Source organism: Magnolia sinica, chromosome 11 (assembly GCF_029962835.1).
Source record: "Magnolia sinica isolate HGM2019 chromosome 11, MsV1, whole genome shotgun sequence".
Lineage (NCBI taxonomy): Eukaryota > Viridiplantae > Streptophyta > Magnoliopsida > Magnoliales > Magnoliaceae > Magnolia > Magnolia sinica.
In genome coordinates, this window is record NC_080583.1 from 19,315,680 (window position 1) to 19,339,479 (window position 23,800).

Below are 23,800 nucleotides of genomic sequence, written 5' to 3' on the forward strand. Positions count from 1 at the left end.
CTTCTAGAACAGGTTGCATTTATTCAAAGTAAGCATGCAGAACACTTCTCAGCCTTCTTTATGAGCTTTTTAATTACCGCAAATCTGCCTACCAATGAGGACAGCTTCTTAGCCTTCTTTATATTGATTTTAATATTGGTCTTACTCTTTTGGTTGTATGCAACAATGGGAAATGAGAAGTCATAGATCAGATTACTTTCTTGAATTTCTCTATTTTGAAGTTTTGTAGCTAAAAAACTTTATTTTTTCCAACCGAACTATAGGAGATTCAGGCAAAAAGAGCTCTTCAGAACTCTGTATTTCCAGCTGTAAGCAGAGTTTGGAATTTTATTCTGTGGAAAATAGGATTTTTTTTTTAAGACTTACAATTCCTTTTCCCTTTTGAAACAGGCACTGGCAATGAAGAGGTGGAGTACAAGCCTCTCCCTGGTGGTTTAAGAAATGGTACTAAAAAAGAGACTAGGGCATCTGGAGATGCAGAGGTGAGTTTATGTTGTTAGTTGTATTCCCATCTATCTAAGTTGTTGGAGTAATTTCTTGTAACCATCCCAAGTCCCAGTTCTTAAGAATGTTTATTGGAATGACCTCATCCTTTTTGTCTCTGTCTGGATTGCATTCCTTGCACTACAGATTGCCAAAGTGAGAGCTCTACTATGCCTCATTTTCATGTTCAAGTGTGGTAGATTTTCCTGTATTGTGTTTGTTAGAACATGAGCAAACCGATCAGTAGCTTGACCTGTTTGATGCAGCATTACACGGCAACCTGTTCGATAGCATACTGGGTTTTGAACTTATTGCAGGTACGATCTTGCTCTGATCCTTGGTTTACACACATTTTTGAAATTACAGAGATGTGGTTACAAAATTTAAGTACAGTAGTTATTTGATTTAAAAGAATTACATTGTTTACATTTGGGACAACAGATAGGAATGTTATCTCTTTACAGTTAGTTTACAAGAATATGTTATAGTTTGTTTTCCATAATTTTTTAGTACTTGGGCCCCATTTAACTTAACCTGCATATTTTCTGACCGAGCAACTCAAAGAGTTTTTAAGATTACTTTGATAAGAGATGAATGCTCCTGAGAAGCCTGGTTTTTAATGTGTTGGAGTATCAAACGTCTGTCTATTGATATCTCTCAGATCCTAGTTGTGTTGGGGTGTCTCTACGTGAGGTAGTTAGCTTATATAAAGGTAGAAGAGTAATCGCAAATTTTGTGGACCTATGAGTAACTTGAAAAAAAAAAACAAAAAAAACAAAATCAGGTCTAACATTGTGGACCTATGACTAACTTGAATTTTAAATGGGTAAAAAGAAAAAAGAAAAAAGAAAAAAGAACCATGATCCATTTAAAACTAGATCAGTAGTGACCCTGATCCACTTTGGACTGCTTGACTGTAAGCAAATTTTGTGACCTTATGAACAAGTTGGATGGCAATTAGCCATCATAGTAGCCCTGTGAATGTTTCAAGGTGGGTGTCATTATCCCTACTACTTCCTGTGGTGTTGTCTACTTGAGCTTTGGAATTGCCTCATTTTCTGTTTCATGTCTAAAATGAGCTTATAAATTAATGGACGGCTCTCCATTCTCATTTTTCTCATGCCTGCATTAAGAGTAATAATAGCACACTAAGAGAATGCCGCCTCTCCATTCTCATTTTTCTCAGCCCTGCAACCCAAAAGAAATTAGCAACATATCAGTTGTTTGGATGTGCCAATCTATGAGAAAAAGAAAACACAAAAGAAGTTCTGAGTACTTCCTGACAGCTACTTCTTGAAACAGTTCACAATAGAAAGCTGAGGTGCATACAGCTAATTAGTTTAGAGGATATTCCACAGTGGGATGTGAGAGTTCTCGAAACTGCAATTAAGAGAACCGAAATTCACCATAATCCATGGGCTGCAATCTATGTTAAGCATATCTTCATGTCTCTGATGCCCCACAGAGCTTGTACATGTTGGTGTTCATAGACAGAATAAAAGATCATAGACTTGTGAAGGAAATGTTAAGGCCCTTTTCGTCAGAGGCCTGAAAATGAGTTCATCCCATTTTAGTTAACAGTAATTATGTATTACAGGTCCTGATCTGTAATACATAATCACTATTAATAAAGCAATTACAAAGCAATTATATTGCTCTGATCCTTGAAACGACAAGCCATAGGTCAACCGTATGTGTTCATGCAATCCACAAACCAATTGGCACGTAAACACGACAAATGTTTGACCAGCTTTTATAGCTTAAGACACAAAGGAAAATACTAAGATAGACTAAACCACAATCCTTTCAACACAAATGGGACCGATCACAAAGATAACTAAAGGACCCATGAAATCATTTGGATGCATGCCCATTGGGACACATGTGGTCCACCAAATTGACTAGACAGTCCATTGGTGGGATCATGGCACACTTTGTACTGCACTAAGACTACAACAAATGTCATCATCTCAAACTACTTGTAAGATGGATTGATAAAATTCGTATCAGCTCACAAAGCTTTCACCCATGACCCAACATAGGGATGATGGATATCTTCTAGAACAACAACCCAATCAAAAGACTGAGATGCTGCAAATGAAGATCGCTTATATTGTTGACATGATTTCTTTTTGCACCTTGCCGATTGGGAATGTTTTCACCCTATGGAGTTATGAAGAAATATATTCTCTAACAATGTCATTGAGTGAAGAGATGGACATCCTAAAGGTATCACCCATTCTAAGGACGATGTATGCACCATGTGGTTGTAGGTGAAGTCCTTCCTAGAATGATGGAAAACCTTCAAGAAGACCTAAAGAATCCTTAGATCAGGATCCTTTTAAAGAATATTTCAAAAACCATGCCATAATGAATGATTTGACCCAATTAGACATAATCAACAGTATAGCCCCAAAACCACTTGACTGGCATTCTGCAAATGAAGATCCTTTATATTGCGAACATGATTTCTTCTTGCTGATTGAGAAACCCTATGGAGTTATAAAGATATAAACTCTCTAACAGATTCATGGAGTGATTAGACAGATAACCTAAAGGTTTCACCCATTCTAAGGACAACGCATATCATGTCATTGCAGGTAAGGTCCATCCTGAGATGATGAAAATACTTGTAGATCAGGACCCTCTCAAACAATATTTCAGAAACCATGGCAGAATGGATGACTTAACCCAGTACATAGTACCAAATGTCTAGCCCCAAAAAAGAACCATGATCCATTTAAAAACTTAAATAGGACACAAAAGTTTTTGATCAAGCTGATATTTATTTTTTCCATTCTTTCATGTCTATGTTAACTTGTGAATAGGTTGGATTTCAAATAAAAATCATGGTGAGCCTTAGGAACGTTTCAACGGTAGGCATCAATCTCACCATTGTTTTTTTGTGGTGGGGTCAACTACATAGTTGGATTTGCCTCATTCTTTAACTCATGCTCTAAAATTAAATCTCCAAATAGATCGGTAGTGACTCTCGCTATTCAACCTATCAGTAGCTAATCTGCGTCCAAGTAGGATGCAGATTGGTTGGTATACCTCACACCAGCTTGGGTCCCATCATGAGGTATGTGTTATATCCAAATCATCCATCCATTTGGCGAGCTCGTATTAAAGCTTGAGACGAAAAATAAGCTGCAAAAAGCAGCGGGGGATTGAACGTCTACCATTGAAACCCTTTTTGGGGTCATAGAAGTTTTGGATTAATATGATTTTTTTTCCCTCTTCATACAGGTATTTATGACCTTATGAACATATTGGATGGAAAATAAACTTAAATAGGCCACAGAAGTTTTGGATCAATATGTTTTCACTTCATCCAATTGGGAATGACCTTATAAACAGTTTGGATAGCATATAAATATAAGGTGGGCCTTATTTGAAGGTTTTGTTGCTATTGGGGTTCAATCCTATACAACACAGTGACAATCTTCCCTCTAAGAGGAATTGAGGGCCTTATGATGATATTTTAGTTTTTTCTTAAGTATTTTAGTTTATTTGAATTAAATATAATGAGTATATATATACCTTAGGTGGGAAAATAGCTGTGATGCTTTTCGGGCAGAAAAGCTGGATGAAAATTGCTTAGTTTGTCCCTGGCCGAACTCAAGTTCAATGTAGAGAGAGGTATTTCAAAATAATTTCCAAAAAATTTAACCTGACTAATTGCTTAAAACCATTAGTTACTATTCTGCCCCTATCTTTGATATACAAATTCTCTCATTCTTATTAGTAGTAGCTGAGCATTTTAAAGTACTATTCTAATACCACAAATAGTCGAAAGGGAGGCACATGCATAAAAAACAAGGGTTGTAGGATTCATTCATATTATATATATATATATATATATATATATATATATATATATATATATATATATATATATATATATATATATAAGAACGAACCATTGATTTGACTAAATTGCAGAGTCTTTACTGTGGTGACAGGTGGGTCAACACTCTGGATCCATCTTTAAATATGGAACCATGGACTGAGGAAGAGGACCCTAAACTGAAAGCAACAATCGTTGAACATGGACATTGCTGGTCCAAGACACACCACTTCTTTTTTCTCTTTTTGGGTTATGCTGTATCAGCAATTTGGCCGGTCTAGATTGCGGGACAATTATCCCATGTGTATGATTGAATAGGAGTGGCAATGGCTGTGGTCCAGTCGTGTATGGATAGGGCTTGGTCCCCTTGGTTATTATTATTATTATTCTGTATTTTTGCTCTGCAGATTCTTGAACTGCCAAGTCGTCCTTACTTGTTGGTGTCCAGTTTCATGCTGAATTCAAGTCGAGACCAGGAAAACCTTCCGCACTTTTCTTAGGTATTGTCTCTATTGGCTAGTAATCCTTGTAGTAAGTAAATGACAAAAAATTTGTTGTTTCTTCAATTGAAGCATGTATTAGTTGAAGTGCATGCCTCCATGCAGAGTGAGATGATGTCAGAATTGCTTGACAATGTCTTAGACAATGATGAGGCTGAAGAGGAAACTGAGGAACTGACAAACCAGGTAAACTTCGCCTTTATTTAATAATGGAATCTGCTCTATGGAGCTAACCCAAAAAGAAGCTGTTCTATCAAGAGATATCCATCTCCTGTAGGTATTTGCTGCTTCTTTTTCAACTGAATTGAACTACGGTTTGTGCTGGTTTTTCTTTTACCTTTTTTTTTTTTTTTTTAAATGCTAGGAAGTGATACATCGGCCAGTCCCAAGCCCAGGTAAGGGAGGACTGATGGCAAGTGGGCAGCTGCTGTGACTTGCACAAGTGGAGATGCTTCTCCAGATTGTAATTGTGTACTGAAACTCCATATATCTTGGGTGACAAACACCCTTTCTGAAAATGGACAGTCAAGTAAGTACTGTGTCACATGCACTAGAGAGTACCTCTTCAATATTCTGATTCATGGTAATGTCACTGTATGTGTGTGTGGGAAATGTTCCTATAAGGTCGAGCTTGACACCACGAGTCAGTGGTGAAAATAGGCCCGACTAGAACTTGTCAGCCCTTGAAATGGGCGAGTCATGACTTATTCATCGACGGAATGAGTTGGTCCGAGTCGGCCTGTCAAAGACCATGCACGTCTTAGAGTAGAAAAATGCACTAGCAAAGATTTGAGTTTTATTGTTTTGACAAGATTATAATCCTTTACTGGATATTCACATTTCTTATTTTTTTTCTTTCTTTTCTTTTTGGTACTAAGAGAATAAAATTGTGTTTTCAGGTTTGCTAGCGACACATGTACGGCTGGGACTGTTAGGAGAAAATATTCATTGGTGATAGTTTGAAAAACCAACTTCTCTTTTGATAGTTGGAAATTAATGTATGCATGGTTGTTCGTGAGGATATATCCACTACAACACAACGAGTGCACTGTCATTATCTTTTAGCCACTTTCTATACAGCACACCATACTGAATTTTGAATTGCAATTTGTGCTGCTATGGTCTTTGTTTTTAGTATGGTGTAGAAGGACAGACGAGCTTGTTGATGGCTTGGTTTTCATGTTCATTTGGATAGGTTTTGAAAGCCATTGGAGTAGACCCCATCAAGGGGTTTATAGATTTTCAGGTGTTGGCTTGAGTTGCAGTCTACTTTGTAATTACCGTGACTCTATTCGTCATTTTTAAACTAAGGAATTTGGGTTCTTGATGGTTTAGCTAGAGCTTCATTCTGGATCTCATCTTTATTATGTTTATGCAGGTGGTGGAAAATGCAAAAATCTAGGCAGAAACGGTATGGATTTTTTTTTATAAAAAAATAAATCTGGTCTTTTTTTAATGGCCAGAGAGAGTTCTATATTACAATGGTTCTTTTAACTATATAGTTAATTTCATTTTTTTGCTGACATTGTTGTAGGTGGCAGCCATGATACGATTGGATATGAGTGAATATATGGAGCGGCAAAGAAAGTAGTTGGCAAGATTAAAGTGGAAGGTTAGTTTTCAATGGTATAAACCGAATTTCATGATGTTTGGTGCAACCAACTGCACCCTATGCTACACTTATTTTCATTGGTACAGAAATTGTGAGTAATAGTCTATCTTAAATCAGACGTTAAAAAGTCCTAAGCCATCTTAGAACATCTCAGGTTGTGTTTATGTTTGTATGAGTCCCGACTTTTGAGTTTTGGAACATCTAAAGTTTGAAATTTTCATTATAGGGTATTTCTCTGTGCTTGTAATGTAGTAAAATCCACCATTACTTACTTGCATTTGTGTATTGTATGTTAATATCCCAGTACTCTCACCTGCATTTATGTATTGTATTTGAAGACATGTTTAGATGTATCCTAGAATGAGAATGAAATCGAGTATGCATCAGCTGGTGCATATTCACTGGATTGGAGCTGTTTGGCATGATTCAAGAGGCTGATATTGGTGTTGGTATCAACAACATTGAAGGCATGTAGGTTTGTTGTTCCTACAATTAGGCTGCCCATATATCTTCCTAACTATAAGTCACATGTCATATATTTGAGCCATGCTCATACTATAGGATCTTGGAAGCTCTACAACAAGGAATAACAAAATCGCTAACTCTTAGATTAATTTGAGTTACTTGTATCCCACATATATCAACCATCACATCTTGCAAAAGTTGTTATGCCTGAAAGCTACCTCTGTAGAAATACTTTACTGGTAAATATATCCCTTGAGTTTGTGGATGATGTGATTATGACAATATATCTCATGATTTACAAGATAAGCCTATATTTTCCTCATAAAATGAGCTTATGGTCCAATTTGCTTATAATTGATTGTTCCTCAATACAAGTCTTTAATTACAGGATGCTCTTGGTGGAAATTCAAAAACAACATTTATTGCAAATGCCAGCCCATCTATTTGGTGTGTACCTATTTTCCTAGAGTTCTCTAATTTACTTTTTTATTTGTTTCATATTTAGAATTATATTTGTTTTGTATTGTGAATCACAAAGATAATTGTTTCCGTGCTTGGTTCTAGCACAAACCAGTCCATTCATCTAGTCTGCTCCAGGTTTTACATCCAGTCAGCTTTTAAGGTTCTTTGGGTTATGCCTTGTTCTTTGCGTTAGTTTTTCATGATGTGGCGTGGTGGTTTCCCACTTTCCCTCTTCTTCCAAGAAATGGAAATGGTGTAATTTAGTTTTGTTGTTCATTTATTCTGTTTTGTTGTCTTATATGTAATATATTTTTCATGATGTACTCCACTATAAATTATAGCTAATGCCGAGTTCTTCTTCTTTGCAGATGCTTTTAGACAACCAAACAAGCTGTAGTTGTTCATCAGCCAAGCAAAAGTTATACCCAAATCTTGCGTTGTGACTTTGTATTATTTGTGGAACTTAATGTTGTGTAACAGTTTGATTAAGTTTGTTTTGAAAACTTTAACTAGACTGTTGTAATTGTAATTGATTGAATGAAGGATTGTAATTGATTCATTATTGAATGAATGATTGTAATTGAATGAATGAAGGATTGTAATTGATTCATTATTGAATGAATGATTGTAATTGAATGAATAAATGATTATGCAGGTGGTAATTGAATGAATGATTATAATTAAATATTTTCTTAACAGTGAGCATTAGCTACGGCTATTAACCGTAGCCCTTTGTTGAAAACCGTAGCTCATGCTAAATTCAGTTTTTTGCTACGGTTCTCTTTCTACTTTTAGCTACAGATAAAATCCATAACTGTAAGCAGTTTTAAACTATGGAAAATATTGCTACGGATCTAAGCCGTACCTATAGTTTTATTAGCTACGGCTATTAACCGTAGCCTTGTATCTAAAAACCATGACTGTTGCTAATTTCAGCCTATTGCTACGGTTCTTGGTCTACTTTTAGCTACAGATATAATCCGTAGTTGTAAATACTTTAGTGCTACAGAAGCAACGGCTACAGATTTAATCCATATCCACTACATCTATGGCTACGGATTTGATCCGTAGCCATAGCCTTTTGACCTATGGCTAAGCACCAATGGCTACGGTCGTGCTACGGATTTTAACCGTAGCTATATACTTTTAGCTACGGTTTTTATCCGTAGCCTTTTCCCTATTTTCTAGTAGTGTTGACTCACGCATAGGATGATGTACACCTTGGATCGTGATCAATCTGGACAATCTTGTGGATCCACACATGAGATAACATACACCTTTAATTGTGTCCAATCTGGAGAGTCTTATGAAACTACACATGTGCCCAATCAAGATAGTGGATTGGATTGAAAATGTAGGTTAACATCTCACTACCCAAATCTAGACTCTTTAATTAGTATTTCAAGATACTAAAAATGAACCATCATCTGATGTCTAAAAAGTTGTAGATTTGGACTGTTCATCTGGCGATCATCGAGGACACAATATGTCCATCTATTGCTGATCAATTTTATTCTCTTTAGGTTTCATGATTTTTTTATATTTTCTTACGAAATTAAATGGTTATTTATCTTTTTTCGTCTAATAGTATTTGTGTAAAATGTTATTATATATGCAAAATTATCCAACCGTAAATTTGTTCATTATGAGCAGATGGATGGACATTGTAATTCGTTTATTAGGATTATATATTAGGCATCTGAAATATCACATAATTGAATCATCGGATGGGCGTCTTTCAGTTACCAAAATGAACCTTAAAATAGATACACAACACAACCTAATTAAACCTCCAATCTGGCATCCACGATTACTAAATCTAGACACTAAGGTCTTGTTTAGGCAAATGTGTTAGGGTGAAATACGAGGGGTAAGATTGTAAAATCGACCCCGTTTTCATCCCTTACACATTTGGGCAACCCCGTCATCCCTTCCATCTAATCCATCCAAATACGACTGTCAGAGGAGAGGGATTCGGATGATCTGGCGTTGGGGACCGAATGGTCTTTCGACGACTTCTTGAGCCCATCCCGCAGTGATAGAGGACCTAGAGTACAGACACCGCCGAATTTGAAATCCCAGCCAGATGAAGAGGAGATGTTGGCTAGTTATGGTGAAAATGGCTAAAAGATTTGGTCGAATTATACCGCTGCAACTTGCATGTTTGGATGTGGAGAGAGAGAAGAGGGCTCCTTCTTCTCAAATGACAACCAGTGAGAAAATAGGTAAGCCCCTTCATGAGACCACATGATTTAGGATTTTTTCACGAAATTTCAAGTGGACCACATTACAAAAAATCATGTTGAATGATTGTTGGTGGTTAAAGCTCAGGTTGTGGGCCATAAAAAGCTTATGATCGACCTGTAGTTGATTTTCGTGAATCTTAGCCTTTTTTACCTAATCAATATGGTGGATATCAAATAAAAGGAACAGTGGGATTTTTAATAGGTGTTATGGATTTAAGATGTTTTTTCCTGTACTAGGGCCCACAGCGAATGTATGCGGCTTATCCACGTTGTCCATCCATTTTTCCAACCGGATTTGAGGCATTGAGTTGAAACTTGAAGCATATCAAAAGCTCTACTGGAACATACCATAGGAAAGACTCGGAATAATGATTCCCACCGTTGAATTCTTCTTAGGACCCATAGTGAGATTTATTTGTCATCCAACATGTTCAGAAGATGTCAAGGACATATATGAAGGGAAGAAATCAAATATCAAATAGATCAAAAACTTCTGTAGCTGAAAAAAATTTTTGCAGAGAAGTTCAATTCATACTATTTTCTGTGGTGTGGTCCACTTGAACTCTAAGTGTGCTTCAGTTTTCGACCGAACACATAAAATTATCTAATGAAATGGATGGACGGACTGGATAAAGCCCATAAATCACGGTGGGTCCCACATGACATCCGTACAGTGGGTGAAGTTGTAGGGAGTGACGCCGTTTCTGAAATCCAGTTGAATCCCATAGGAAATCGAAACAACCCCATATGAGATAACCCTTGGGATGGTTGCAATCCCACAAAACCCAAACACTTCACCGACTGCGCATGGGATAGAGGTGTACACCATATGCAATCGACAATCGACTGCAACTCATAAATGCAGGTTCAGACGTAATTCCATCCCTTGTAATCCACTGTAATTCATGCGGCCAAACAGGCCCTAAAATAGTCTAACAAGTGAATAAAATCTGGACCCCTTAATGGTCTTGTATATATATCAATTAAGTTTAAACTTCTTAAAGTCCAGCTTAACTGAGTTCAATAGGCCACATGTCAGCCTATCTTGATGAGTTAAAAACATTTTCAAAGTTGTCATCCAATGGGGCTCATAAGTCTGTCCAAAATGGATAGCGTTTAAGGCCCACAAGCTATCCAGCATGTGGGCCCAGACATGTTCATTTTTTACCACTTATGGGACCCCAACCCCCGTATAAAATAACATCTTCTTTAGCAATGCTTGGGATCAATTAGACCCTGATCATGGACCATGAAAATATGTTAGATTGGGTAGGGACTAACCCATAAAAACTTGTTTGTGATGGGTAGGTTTAAGCCTACAAACTTGGGTAGTTTTAAAACCGCAATCATGTAAAAGATAAGCCTTGTTTGAGTAATTAAATTGGGTCACACTTTAGACATGTGTACCTAAGTCGAACCTCAATCGGACAACCAATTCAACCCACTAAATGGCCCAATCATGCTAGGCTGATCCAACCTACTAAAAGGACCATTGTGTAAAACAAGTCTGAACCACTCATAGCCATTAAGAGGAGTTCAAATTGTCCAACTTTGGACATCGTGCAAAGACCTAAATCTAACAAATTACTTAGTGTTATATGTTCTTACATACTTCTTTACATCTTGTAATTTTCATCTGCAATGTACCGATTAAAATATTTAAAATTTTGGACCTTTAATGTCTACAAAATAAATTCAAACTTAGACCAATAAACAAATCCACAAAAATATACTTTCAAGTGGATCATGTTTGATTATTATAATTATATAATAAAGATTTAAATATCATCCCTAAACTCGATCCATTTGCGACTATTTTTGGACACTACAGAATCCTAAAACCATATTATTTGTTGATTTACATTTAATGTACAAAAGTATCCTTTATCTATATATGTTCATTCATTTATAATTTTTTCGAAGTCCTAATCTAGTAAACATGTATTTTTATATTTGTATGCAAATATGCCTGTACAGGCTTTTAACGTGGCATTAGATCTATAAATAAATGACGAAAAACTTGGCATTGATTAGATATTTTATAAGGATCATGGGATTATTTTTATCAAAGTTACATAGCATATTTTAAAAATCTAGAAACTATTTTAGAACACCAGAAAAATAGGTGATGCGATCAAGTCCCTTAAGTTGAAAGTCTCTAAAGCATAAAAAGTAGGGGCAACTTAGACCCCTGAGTTAAAAGTCCATGAACCCCAAATTAGTACCATTTTGACGTTCATTAATCATGATCAATTGGGTGAGCATATTGAAAAGTGCAAAATACCAACTACGCAAGTCGGGTAGAGAAGTAGCCTGACTAGCTAACATATAAATGGCTCCCCTCATTGATTGAGGATAGCTAAGTGAGAACATTGAAGAGTGCAATAAATCAACTATATATTTTTTTGTTAGCTTGTTAGTACACCCACTGTCAGTTCACACTTCACTGTTAGCCACCCCCACTAGGGAATCGATACCAATAAATCAACTACATAGGTCAGGTGATATGTAAGAAATGTTGAAGCCAGTTGTTGGCCATGGTGTTCAATGCAAATCTATCATATTGATTATTGTGGCGAACCCTCCAAGCATTTTTCATGCATCTATGCTACCATAGCGATGCAAAATATATATATATATATATATATATAATAAAATAAAAAGGAAAGGAAAGAGATCACTTTCTTCTTCATGAGCATGCATCCTTAAATTTATAAAGAAAAAAAATCTTTCAAAATGAAACTATAAGCAACCAAAATTTTATATTAAATAAAATACTCCTAAAAAGTAAACATTGCAACTGTAAATAAGCGTAACGCACACCGAAAATCCAAATTCAATTAGACTGGACAATTTTTCAAAAAATAAAAATAATAAATAATAAAAATTACAATGATTCTAAAATCTCAATCAAAATTGTAAAATAATTATAGTGACATAAGTTATAACACTAAAAATACTCAAACGGGCAAAAGGAATCGACAACCACAAAACTTAATAAAAGTATGTTCTGACTTAGGACAAAAATAACCTAGTAAATGGCATTTTCACAAAATTCATCAAAAGCCTATAAAGCTTGTCGAGACATTTCTAATGATATATTATGAATAAAAACTCATAACAGAGTAAAAAGTTATACTCATTAGAACCCATGGTGTACAGTACTTGACTGTTCTTACCTTAAAATGAACTTTTCAACCCTTATTTCAATCCAAATTACCAATAAATCCTTCTTTTGCAAGCTTTATCGGCTTTCCATAGCTCAACTGGCAGACTAAGTGGAGATACCTCGTTTCAACACTTGAGGTCTTGGTATCGATCCCTAGCGGGGGTGGCTAACATGGAGTGTGTGTACTGACATGGGTATGTACTAATAAGCTAACTCAAAAAAAAAAAAAAAAAAAAAAAAAAAAAAAAAAAAAGAGCCTTCTTTTAATCATTTTGCATCACTACCCATGCTTTATGGGACAAAATGTTGGGCAATTAAGGAACAATATGTTCATAAGATGAGTATAGTTGAAATGGGGATGTTCAAATAGATGAATTGCAAAGTAAGAAAAGATATTATTAGAAATAAATGCATTCAAAAGAACTTACAAGTAGCACAGATAAGTGTTGAGGGTCAAATACTGCATATTAGACCCCGATTATTTCCTGAATTTAAAAGCATGATGCCGGTTAATGACCTGATTTAATCGTATTTGTGATGCAGAGTATGTTTACAAGCATGGGCTGGAAAGGATGTTAAAAGCATGGATTTAAAGCTCAGGCATTACCAAGGGCAAGGGACGGACTCCAGGGGACAAAGATCGAAGAAATTACACGCCAGGGGTCCGAGAAAATTGAGAAACTGAAGCTCAAGTGGCCTGAAAGTCAGCTAGATTGCAAGATCACAAAGTTTCCACCATCCGCTTGGTTCGAAACTTCATACATGGCCTGAGGACCATAAATTAACCGTACACGTCGAAAATCAGCCATTGGATCTTTTTGGAAATGTCCCAACGGATAGATCAGCCCGCAACTTATCAATCTGGGGCCCGCCTAATATCTTGAAATACTTCAATTTTGGTGTCAACCATTTAAATCATATGGCAACCAGGTTGGACGGAGCTGATCTCTCATATACATCAGCATGGGACCCACATGTGCATTGCACATGTACAGCATGGGTGCACCAGGCGTGCACGGAAACTCCAGGACGGTCAAACCGTCCTGGACTCGAACTCTTTCACAAACAGAGAAGGAAACAATCTCTGTTTTTCTTTCACGCGCAGCCGACTGCGGGAAGTAGCAGTAGGCCACCATCATCATGGATTTAGATGATCCACACCGTTCATTCGTCCAGTGGGGTAGTTATAACCCTCATCTAAGTAACCTTTTGGTCCCATGCAGATGCAAACACGAAGATCGATGCACAACATAGGATGAACGGTGAATTGAGTGAGTACAATGGGCCGCACAAGAACCTACGAAAACTACTCCTCCCCGACTGTTTTTTTGCCAGTATTTCAATGGACAGTGTGGATTTCTCCATAACTATCAAGGTGGGGCCCACCGACCATCACAGAAAGATCCGCAAAGCTCTGTTTCGCGAAAGAGCTTGTGGTTTTCCTTTGTGGGCCACCACCGTACACTAACGGTATAATCCGGACCGACCATCAGGAGTGGGCTCAGAAATCAACCAAAGTCTGATCAATTCCTTGCAACTATGTAAACGATTAAGAATGCGAAGACTGGATACTTCTGCCACGTTGATTAGTGGTGTGGTCTACCCAAAGCTCGGATCCACTTCGAAGCTGGAAGATTGGCCTAAGTAGACCTTATGAATCTAACTATCGACGCTGATTCACTGGAAGATCACCAAGAGTGGCTCCCACGAGGTCCAGCGCAGCTGCCGTGCGCAAAGCCAGCGTCCGCAAGTTCCGGACGCTGCCCCGGCTTTTATGGCCCATTGAATGATCTTGGAGGTGATTGGTTGAAAGATCGACACCGTCCAAACTGTTGGGAGGGAAATTTAGACCCTTCCCAAGTTGACGGAATGCCCGGACGTGATCGCATGCTAGTCCAAATCTCATCCAAACACAAACCGGTCTCGCGGTTTTGCTGCGACAGAAAACGCTGCTGTGCGTAAGAAATTCTGATTTTTCTCAGCGTAAGCAAGGTCGATTCCCTGCAACCGACCTCCCCACCATCTTCTCTGCTTATAAAAGAAAGAGAAGAGAGAGAACCGGAGGGGGGCGGACGTCAGGGAGCATTGGAAGAAAAGCAGAGGCAGCCGTGTGAAGAAAAGAGGAAGGCGGGGACGTGGAACTTGGCTGCTGGAACGTAGAGGCTAGAGGTTTCTTTCCTTGTTTTTTTTCTCTTTTTCTTCTTTTTTCTTTTTCTTCTTATTCTTATTTTAATTTGTTTTTTTTCAAGAGATCCAGCCCATCCATGTCTGGTTGAACCTCTTAGCTAGGGCTAAGAGGTGAAGCTTGTAGTCTGATGGTGGAAACTTAGCTTGTGCCTATTGTTTAGATGGACTGATGTTGATTTTAGTTTAAATTAAAATGAATACTTTCAGTTATCTTTAAGGGTTTGTTGTGACTGAATTTATAATGGATCTGCGATGGTTTTGAGTATTTCTTTTCTCTTTTTATGTTTATGAATTCAGGAAGCCCTGTTGTTCATCATTGTTCCATGGGCATGGTAGGATGACAGTACCCTTCCTGAACTTCATACATTATTGGTTGGTTGGTAATTAGTTTAATTCTGTTGTCTACTTTGTCTCCTGGGCATGGTTTGGTGATAGAATCCATTCTAATTCATATACCTGTCATCTCTTGAAAACTATATCAAAGAAAGTCTAGTTAATTTTCATGATTTTTGAAGCAGGTATAAGATCTCCCTGATCTCTACAAGTGGATCCTCTGAATCCCTAGTTTCCTTCCTCTGAATTCCTTAAGTTTTACATTAATCTCTCACCATTATTCATCAATTTACATTTGAGTTTGATTGCATCTTAGGCTAGTTCTATTTCTACCTAGTTTCAGGAAACGTACAAGTTTCAGTCCCTGTGGATTCGACCTCGGTCTTACCAAGTTATTACTACATCACAACCCTATACTTGGGGAGTGAACAAGTTTTTGGCGCCGTTACCGGAGACTGATGGCTACGTTTTTCTGAAATTAATTAGTTTTAGAATTAGGTTAGGATTAAGATTTTACTTACTTTAGGATAAAAGTTTTTGTTTTATCTTATTCTATTGTTTTTAGAACTTAACCTGTTTTCCTGTTTTATAGGATCCTGACATAAGTTTCTAAATTGGTAATTTCTTCCTAACCTCTCTACTTTTTCTACTTCTTAGAATTAGGGTTTAATTTTTGAAAATTTTTAATCCTAGTATTTTTCTATTTTTAGGAAGTAGTTTATTTTTAGAAACTTTCCTCTTTTGTTTTTAAGTTTCTAATTTTAACCCATTTAGAATCTAAACTTTGTTTCCTAAATTCACCTTTAGAAATTTTCTACTTATAGAATTTTTGTGTAAAAACTAACCTTCCTATTTTGTAGGCCTTTAAGATAGAAATTTCTAATTCGGTAAGCTCCTTCCCTACTTTCTATTTTTTTCAATTCTCTTTTAGTAATTTACTTTCTAGTTTAGGACTCTCCTAATTTATTTTAGAAATTTTCACTTTCTTTTAGGAATTCTTTCTTTTAGAAGCTAGTTCACTTCTATCTTTCTTTTAAAGGATTGTTCGTCTCTTTTTAAAAATCTAACTTATTTTATTTTATTTTGCAGGTTTTAACTTAGGACTCCAATTTGGTAATTTCTTTCCAACTCTCTCTTTCTTTCCAGATTTTCTTTTCCTTTCTTAGGATTAGGTTTTTAATTGAGGGCTCCGAGTGTTTTCATGCCCAAGTGGGCCCGTGACAACACTCGACGTCTCTTGACTGAAGGAGGATTGGTTGAGGGGTTGACTATCCATCGCAGGACTAGACACCGCTTGAAATTCCCTGAGTTAACTGAAGTTATGGCTGAAGACCAACCTCCTCTACCTCCACCCAGGGTGGAGGATACCCAAGATGAAAATGAGGTGCAACAGGCACCCCCGCCTCGTACTTTACGAAATTATCTACAACCGGCGGGAGTGAGTACGCCCTCATACATGATTTTCCCTGAAAACACAGGACAAATGGATATTAGGCCAGGAGTTATCCAACTCCTTCCCAAATTCCATGGACTTGAATCAGAAAGCCCATATTTACATTTGAAAGAGTTCGATGAGATTATAGCTACATTATGTTTTCCTAATGTATCTGAGGATACAATTAGGCTGAAACTCTTTCCTTTTTCCTTAAAAGAGAAAGCTAAGACATGGTTATATTCACTGCGTCCTAGATCCATTAGCACATGGAACGACATGCAGAGGGAATTCATAAAAAAATTCTTCCCACATCATAAAACGATTACCCTCAGAAAAGCGATCATGAACTTTGCCCAAAAGGAAGATGAAACATTCTTCCAATGTTGGGAAAGGTTCAAAGATTTGGTCAGTTCATGCCCACAACACGGATTTGAAATGTGGCGCATTACAAATTTTTTCTATGATGGACTGACATCTTCCATGCGCCAAATGGTCGAGACGATGTGTAATGGAGAGTTCATTAATAAAGATGTCGACGAGGTATGGGACTACCTCGACAGTCTGGCTAAAAAAACACAATCTTGGGACTATTACCCAAAGTCGAACACCACATCTAGGCCGACTCAATTAAAGGAGAAAGGTGGATTATATCTCTTGAAAGAAGAGGATGATCTCAAGTGTAAAGTGACTACGCTCATAAGGAAAGTTGAGGCCATGGAAGGAAAGAAGGATAAGGTCGATGAAATTGTTTGCGGCATCTGTGATTGCAACATTCACACAACTGAAAACTGTCCTACAATACCCGCCTTTCGAGGAGTGTTGAATGAACAAGTCAATGCCGTAAACAACTATCAAAGACCTTTTACTGGACCTAACTCCAATACATACAATCCTGGCTGGAAAAATCATCCAAACTTTAGTTGGAGGAATGGACAAACGGCGACCCCTCCAGGTTTCTTCAATTAAAATCCAAATCAAGTAAAACCTCAAGAGGAACCGGTTCAAAATCCCATACAAGAGCTGGCTCAGGCAATGCGGGGAATTACAGATTTTATGCAAAAGATAGATTCTCGTATGACGGTTATAGAAAAGGGGATGCTTCCTGCACAACCTCTCCCCAATCCTAAACCGCAGTACGAGATTAATCATCCCAGCTCTTAAAATCAAATGGGGCATGCTAAATCCATCACCACTCTTAGGAGTGGGAAGATCATTGATAAAACTCTTCCGGTTAGACCCGAAAAACCTCAAGAACCAGAAAATGACAATAATGATGGAGCTAGTGATGCCCCACAAAAATTAGAACCGGAACTTCTAAAGAAGCCAGTTGCTCTGTTCCCCCAACGGTTGGTTTCACCAAAACCTCTTTCTAACTCTCAGGATATCCTAGAGGTGTTGAAACAAGTGAAAGTCAACATTCCTTTACTTGATGTCGTGAAACAGATTCCTTCATATGCCAAATTTCTGAAAGACTTATGCACGACCAAAAGACGGAAAATTATTCAAAAGAAAATCTTCTTGACTGAGAAAGTAAGTGCCATCCTGAAGCAAGACGTGCCGCAGAAATTCAAGGATCCCGGTAGCCCAACCATATCATGTGTAATCGGGAACCATCGAATTGATCACGCACTTCTTGACTTAGGAGCGAGCGTCAATTTGATTCCCTACTCAGTATACAAACAGTTAGGTTTGGGTGAATTAAAACTCACCCTAACCACACTACAACTTGCTGATCGCTCTGTTCGTGTACCAAGAGGGATAATTGAGGATGTGTTAGTCCAGGTCGATATATTTTACTACCCTGTAGATTTTATCATCCTGGACACTGAACCCATCAATAACATGAGCACTCAAATTTCCATCATTCTTGGTCGTCCATTCCTTGCCACGTCAAATGCAATTATCAATTGCAGGAATGGTGTCATAACTATGTCTTTTGAAAATTTGACATTGGAGTCAAACATTTTTTTCAATAACGGCAGCAATTCAGAGGATGATGACGATTTCCACGACATTAACATGATTGACTCTTTCGTGGAAGATACGACACGGCTGCTTCTACTTTTCTTCCAATGCTCCCTGACGTCCGCCCCCCTCCGGTTCTCTCTCTTCTCTTTCTTTTATAAGCAGAGAAGATGGTGGGGAGGTCGGTTGCAGGGAACCGACCTTGCTTACGCTGAGAAAAATCGAAATTTCTTACGCACAGCAGCGTTTTCTGTCGCAGCAAAACCGCGAGACCGGTTTGTGTTTGGATGAGATTTGGACCAGCATGCGATCACGTCCGGGCATTCCGTCAACTTGGGAAGGGTCTAAATTTCCCTCCCAACAGTTTGGACGGTGTCGATCTTTCAACCAATCTCCTCCAAGATCATTCAATGGGCCATAAAAGCCGGGGCAGCGTCCGGAACTTGCGGACGCTGGCTTTGCGCACGGCAGCTGCGCTGGACCTCGTGGGAGCCACTCTCGGTGATCTTCCAGTGAATCAGCGTCGGCAATTAGATTCATAAGGTCTACTTAGGCCAATCTTCCAGCTTCGAAGTGGATCCGAGCTTTGGGTAGACCACACCACTAATCAACGTGGCAGAAGCATCCAGTCTTCGCATTCTTAATCGTTTACATAGTTGCAAGGAATTGATCAGGCTTTGGTCAATTTCTGAGCCCACTCCTGATGGTCGGTCCAAATTATACCATTGGTGTACGGTGGTGGCCCACAAAGGAAAACCGCAAGCTCTTTCGCGAAACAGAGCTTTGCGGATCTTTTTGTGATGGTCGGTGGGCCCCACCTTGATAGTTATGGAGAAATCCACACTGTCCATTGGAATACTGGCAAAAAAACAATCGAGGAGGAGTAGTTTTCATAGGTTCTTGTGCAGCCCATTGTACTCACTCAATTCACCGTTCATCCTATGTTGTGCATCGATCTTCGTGTTTGCATCTGCATGGGGCCAAAAGGTCACTTAGATTAGGGTTATAGCTACCCCACTGGACGAATGAACGGTGTGGATCATCTAAATCCATGATGATGGTGGCCCACTGCTACTTCCCGTGGTCGGCTGCGCGTGAAAGAAAAATAGAGATTATTTCCTTCTCTGTTTGTGAAAGAGTTCAAGTCCAGGATGGTTTGACCGTCCTGGAGTTTCCGTGCACGCCTAGTGCACCCATGCTGTACATGTGCAATGCACATGTGGGTCCCATGCTGATGTATATGACCAAAATTGAAGTATTTCAAGATATCAGGCGGGCCCCAGATTGCGTTGGGACATTTCCAAAAAGATCCAATGGCTGATTTTCGACGTGTACGGTTAATTTATGGTCCTCAGGCCATGTATGAAGTTTCGAACCAAGCGGATGGTGGAAACTTTGTGATCTTGCAACCTGGCTGACTTTCAGGCCACTTGAGCTTCAGTTTTTCAATTTTCTCGGACCCCTGGCGTGTAATTTCTTCGATCTTTGTCCCCTGGAGTCCGTCCCTTGCCCTTGGTAATGCCTGAGCTTTAAATCCATGCTTTTAACATCCCTTTCAGCCCATGCTTGTAAACATACTCTGCATCACAAATACGATTAAATCAGGTCATTAACCGGCATCATGCTTTTAAATCCAGGAAATAATTGGGGTCTAATATGCAGTATTTGACCCTCAACAATAAGTAATGAGATAAAGGGAAGTAAACTTAGATAGTTTAAGCAATGTACTAGTTAAACTAAGTCGGTGCAAGTTGAATGCTTACAATGATAAAATGAAGGCCAAAATGACATGAGCAGAGGTATGTAGTAAGCAAAGACTTGATAACCTATGATTAGGGCGGAAATGCAGAAGGGAATTCGTTGGATCCATAAATACATGACAAAAAATTTGGTATTGATTAGATATTTTATAAGGATCATACGATTATTTTTATCAAAGTTACATAGTATATTTTAAAACCCTTTAAACTATTTTAGAACACCGGAAAAATAGGTGAGGCGATCAAGTCCCTTAGGTTGAAAGTCCATAAAGCGTAAAAAGTTAGGGCACCCCTAGGTTGAAAGTCCATGAACCCCAAATTAGTATCATTTTGTCCTTCATTAATCGAGATTGATTGGGTGAGCATATTGAAAAGTGTAAAATACCAACTACGCAGGTTGGGTGGAGAAGTAGCTTGACCAGCTAACATATGAATGGATCCCCTCATTGATCGAGGCTAGTTAAATAAGCACATTGAAGAGTGCAATAAATCAACTGTTTACGCAAACTAAGATGTAAGAAATGTTGAAGCCAGTTGTAGTAAAGTGGTCGCGGCATTCAATACAAATCTACCGTATTAATTATTGTGGCGAACCCTTTAAGCTTTCTTCATGGATCCATGCTACCATAGCAATGCACAAAAAAATGAGAAGAGATCGCTTTCTTCTTCATGAGCAAGTATCTTTAAATTTATAAAGAGGTAAAAGTCTTTCAAAATGAAACTATAAGCAAACAATTTTTTCTATTAAATAAAATACTCTTAAAAAGTAAATATAACAATTTTAAATAGGCGTAATGCGCACCCAAAATCCAAACTCAATTGGATTGGACAATTTTTCAAAAAATAATAAAAATTACAATGATTCTAAAATCTCAATCAAAATTGTAAAATAATTATAGTGACGTAAGTTATAACACTAAAAACACTCAAACAGGTAAAAGGAATCGACAATTACAAAACTTAATAAAATTAAGTTTTAACTTAGGACAAAAATAACCTAGTAAATGGCATTTTCACAAAATCCATCAAAAGCCTATAAAGCTTGTCGAGACATTTCCAATGATATATTATGAACAAAAACCTCATAACAGAGTAAAAAGTTATACTCATTCAAACCCATGGTGCACACTTGACTGTTTTTACCTTAAAATGAACTTTTCAACCCTTATTTCAATCCAAATTTTCAATAAAGCCTTCTTTTATTCATTTTGCATCACTACCCATGTTTTATGGGACAAAATGTTGGGCAATTAAGGAACGATATATTCATAAGATGAGTGTAGTTGAAATGATGTTGTTCAAATGGATGGATTGTGAGGTAAGAAAAGATATGATTAGAAATAAATGCATTTAAAAGAACTTAGGAGCAGCATGGATGGATAACGAGATAAAGGGAAGTAAACCTAGATAGTTTGAGCATATACAAGAAAGATTAAGAAATGTACTTGTTAAGACTAAGTCGGTACAAGTTGAATGCTTATAGGGATAAAAGGAAGGCCAAAATGACATGAGCAGACGTAGTAAGAAAAGACTTGATGACCTATTATCTAACTGAAGTTATAGGTCTTTGATAGAGTATCGGGGCAGAAAGGTAGAAAGGAATTCATGTATCCAACCTCAATTAGTTGTGACAAAGCTTAGTCGACAATGACCATGATGATCAGCTTACAAATGTATTAGAGGGAGAAATAGTGACTATTCAACCTTAACAAATGCGACACTCATGAATGATCTAGATCATGCAAATTCTTGGGGACATCATATGGACTATTTCCAAAATCACACTGATCAGGTAAAGCTAACCATAGTGAGTGGTGCTAATACCAAGGGAAAATCAGTTGGTAAATACCACTAAATTAACTATAATTTTTTTATTATGATACAAGAATAATTGGGCCGACAATTTAGACGGTCTAGATTGCCAATAACTATGCTCTATGTGGATGGCAGAAATGTTAAGGTGTGAAACTAACACAAAAGTCCAGTATTTTTCATTTTAACCACGGACTTGACTCGGGTGAGAGGAATCCCCGTAGCCTCAAGTTTTGTAGGCCCATTGTGATGTTTGTGTTATATCCACTTTATCCATCCATGTTGCAAGCCAATTGTAGAACATGAGTCCCAAATTGAGGGATATACAAAGCTCATGTGGGCCACGCCACAGGAAACAGTAGAAATATAATTTCCCACTGAGCGTTCAATTCCTTTAGTTTCTTGTGGTGCGGCCCACTTGAATTTTCGAACTACCTCTTGTTTGGGATCACGTCCAAAAATTATTTGGCAAAACGGATGCGTACATGACACAAAAATCAGGGTGGATGTACATTGACAACAGATGGCTGTAAGCCCTGGTAAGCAAGTCGTGTCCCTCAACCAGCATGCAAAAGCAAATCGCCCCAAATGCGTTTCCTACTGAATATTTGTGGCGTCCATGTGGGAGACTTGAAAAACAAACATGCTTACACAAAAATACTTCACATCCCTGACTTAAAAACTGTTCTTTGCTCCAAAAGATGCAACCCAACTGTACATGGCCCCAATCTTTGAAGAAAGCATGTTCATATTTTAGGAACCACTTTCCGAGTTAGATCTTGCACACTTGTGCTATGCAAGCACGTGCCAGAGCTCACCTCTTCAACAAATGCTCCTGCAACAACATTGGATTTGCCAACAGAAAAATGACTTTTGTGGAAGGTTCATCCAACACCAAAATGTCAAAATCCATGAACAGCCTATACATACATCCAAACACAACATCTTGACAGACATGTCCCAGGATCAAAGAACCATGGACACATCCTGCAACAACATTGGCTTTGCCAGCACCAAAATGACTTCTGTGTGGAAGGTTTATCCAACATCTAAATAGACATGTCCCATCAGTTCATGTAAACAAAGTACCCCTATCAGATGGTGGAAATCAATGAATGGAGATGTGGACTATGGACATTTCCCTGGCAAGATTTCCAGCTGAGTCTCTTGGAAACTCGGTTCTGGGTCTGACTCGATCCTGACTCAAGAAGACTCATCTATTCAACTCCGTAGGACTCGTGCCAAGTCGCTCAGCGAGTCGTAGCGAAGGGTGAGAATCAAGCCCACGACCTGTCCCACATGACGCACGCTCTTAACCAGAGGGCAACTAACAATTTTATAACTCTTTCTGTTTGAACAAAACTACACAGTTTTAACTCTCTGACATCGATTGGTAGCACTTTAAACTGTAATTATAAAATATCGAGTCGAATCAGGTCTAGTCTTCAAGTCAATCCAACCTGGCTAAAAAAAAAAGAAGAAGAAGAAGAAGAAGAAGAAGAAGAACATAAAGCTATCCAA

The 23,800-nt window shown here is 38.0% G+C and overlaps 2 long non-coding RNA genes and 1 other non-coding gene across 3 annotated transcripts; 2 read left to right on the forward strand and 1 right to left on the reverse strand.

Annotated features, from left to right (window-relative positions):
• The first annotated feature begins 214 nt into the window (after positions 1-214).
• LOC131218288 (uncharacterized) lies at positions 215-838 on the forward strand. Its single transcript, XR_009157612.1, has 3 exons — positions 215-308; positions 391-639; positions 750-838. It is a non-coding gene; the product is annotated as an uncharacterized LOC131218288 (long non-coding RNA).
• Positions 839-5,687: 4,849 nt separating this feature from the next.
• LOC131218901 (uncharacterized) lies at positions 5,688-6,619 on the forward strand. The gene is made up of 3 exons (XR_009157915.1): positions 5,688-6,079; positions 6,212-6,244; positions 6,368-6,619. It is a non-coding gene; the product is annotated as an uncharacterized LOC131218901 (long non-coding RNA).
• A 10,447-nt stretch (positions 6,620-17,066) lies between these two features.
• LOC131219840 (small nucleolar RNA R71) lies at positions 17,067-17,173 on the reverse strand. Its single transcript, XR_009158482.1, has one exon. It is a non-coding gene; the product is annotated as a small nucleolar RNA R71 (small nucleolar RNA).
• Between the last annotated feature and the right edge of the window lie 6,627 nt (positions 17,174-23,800).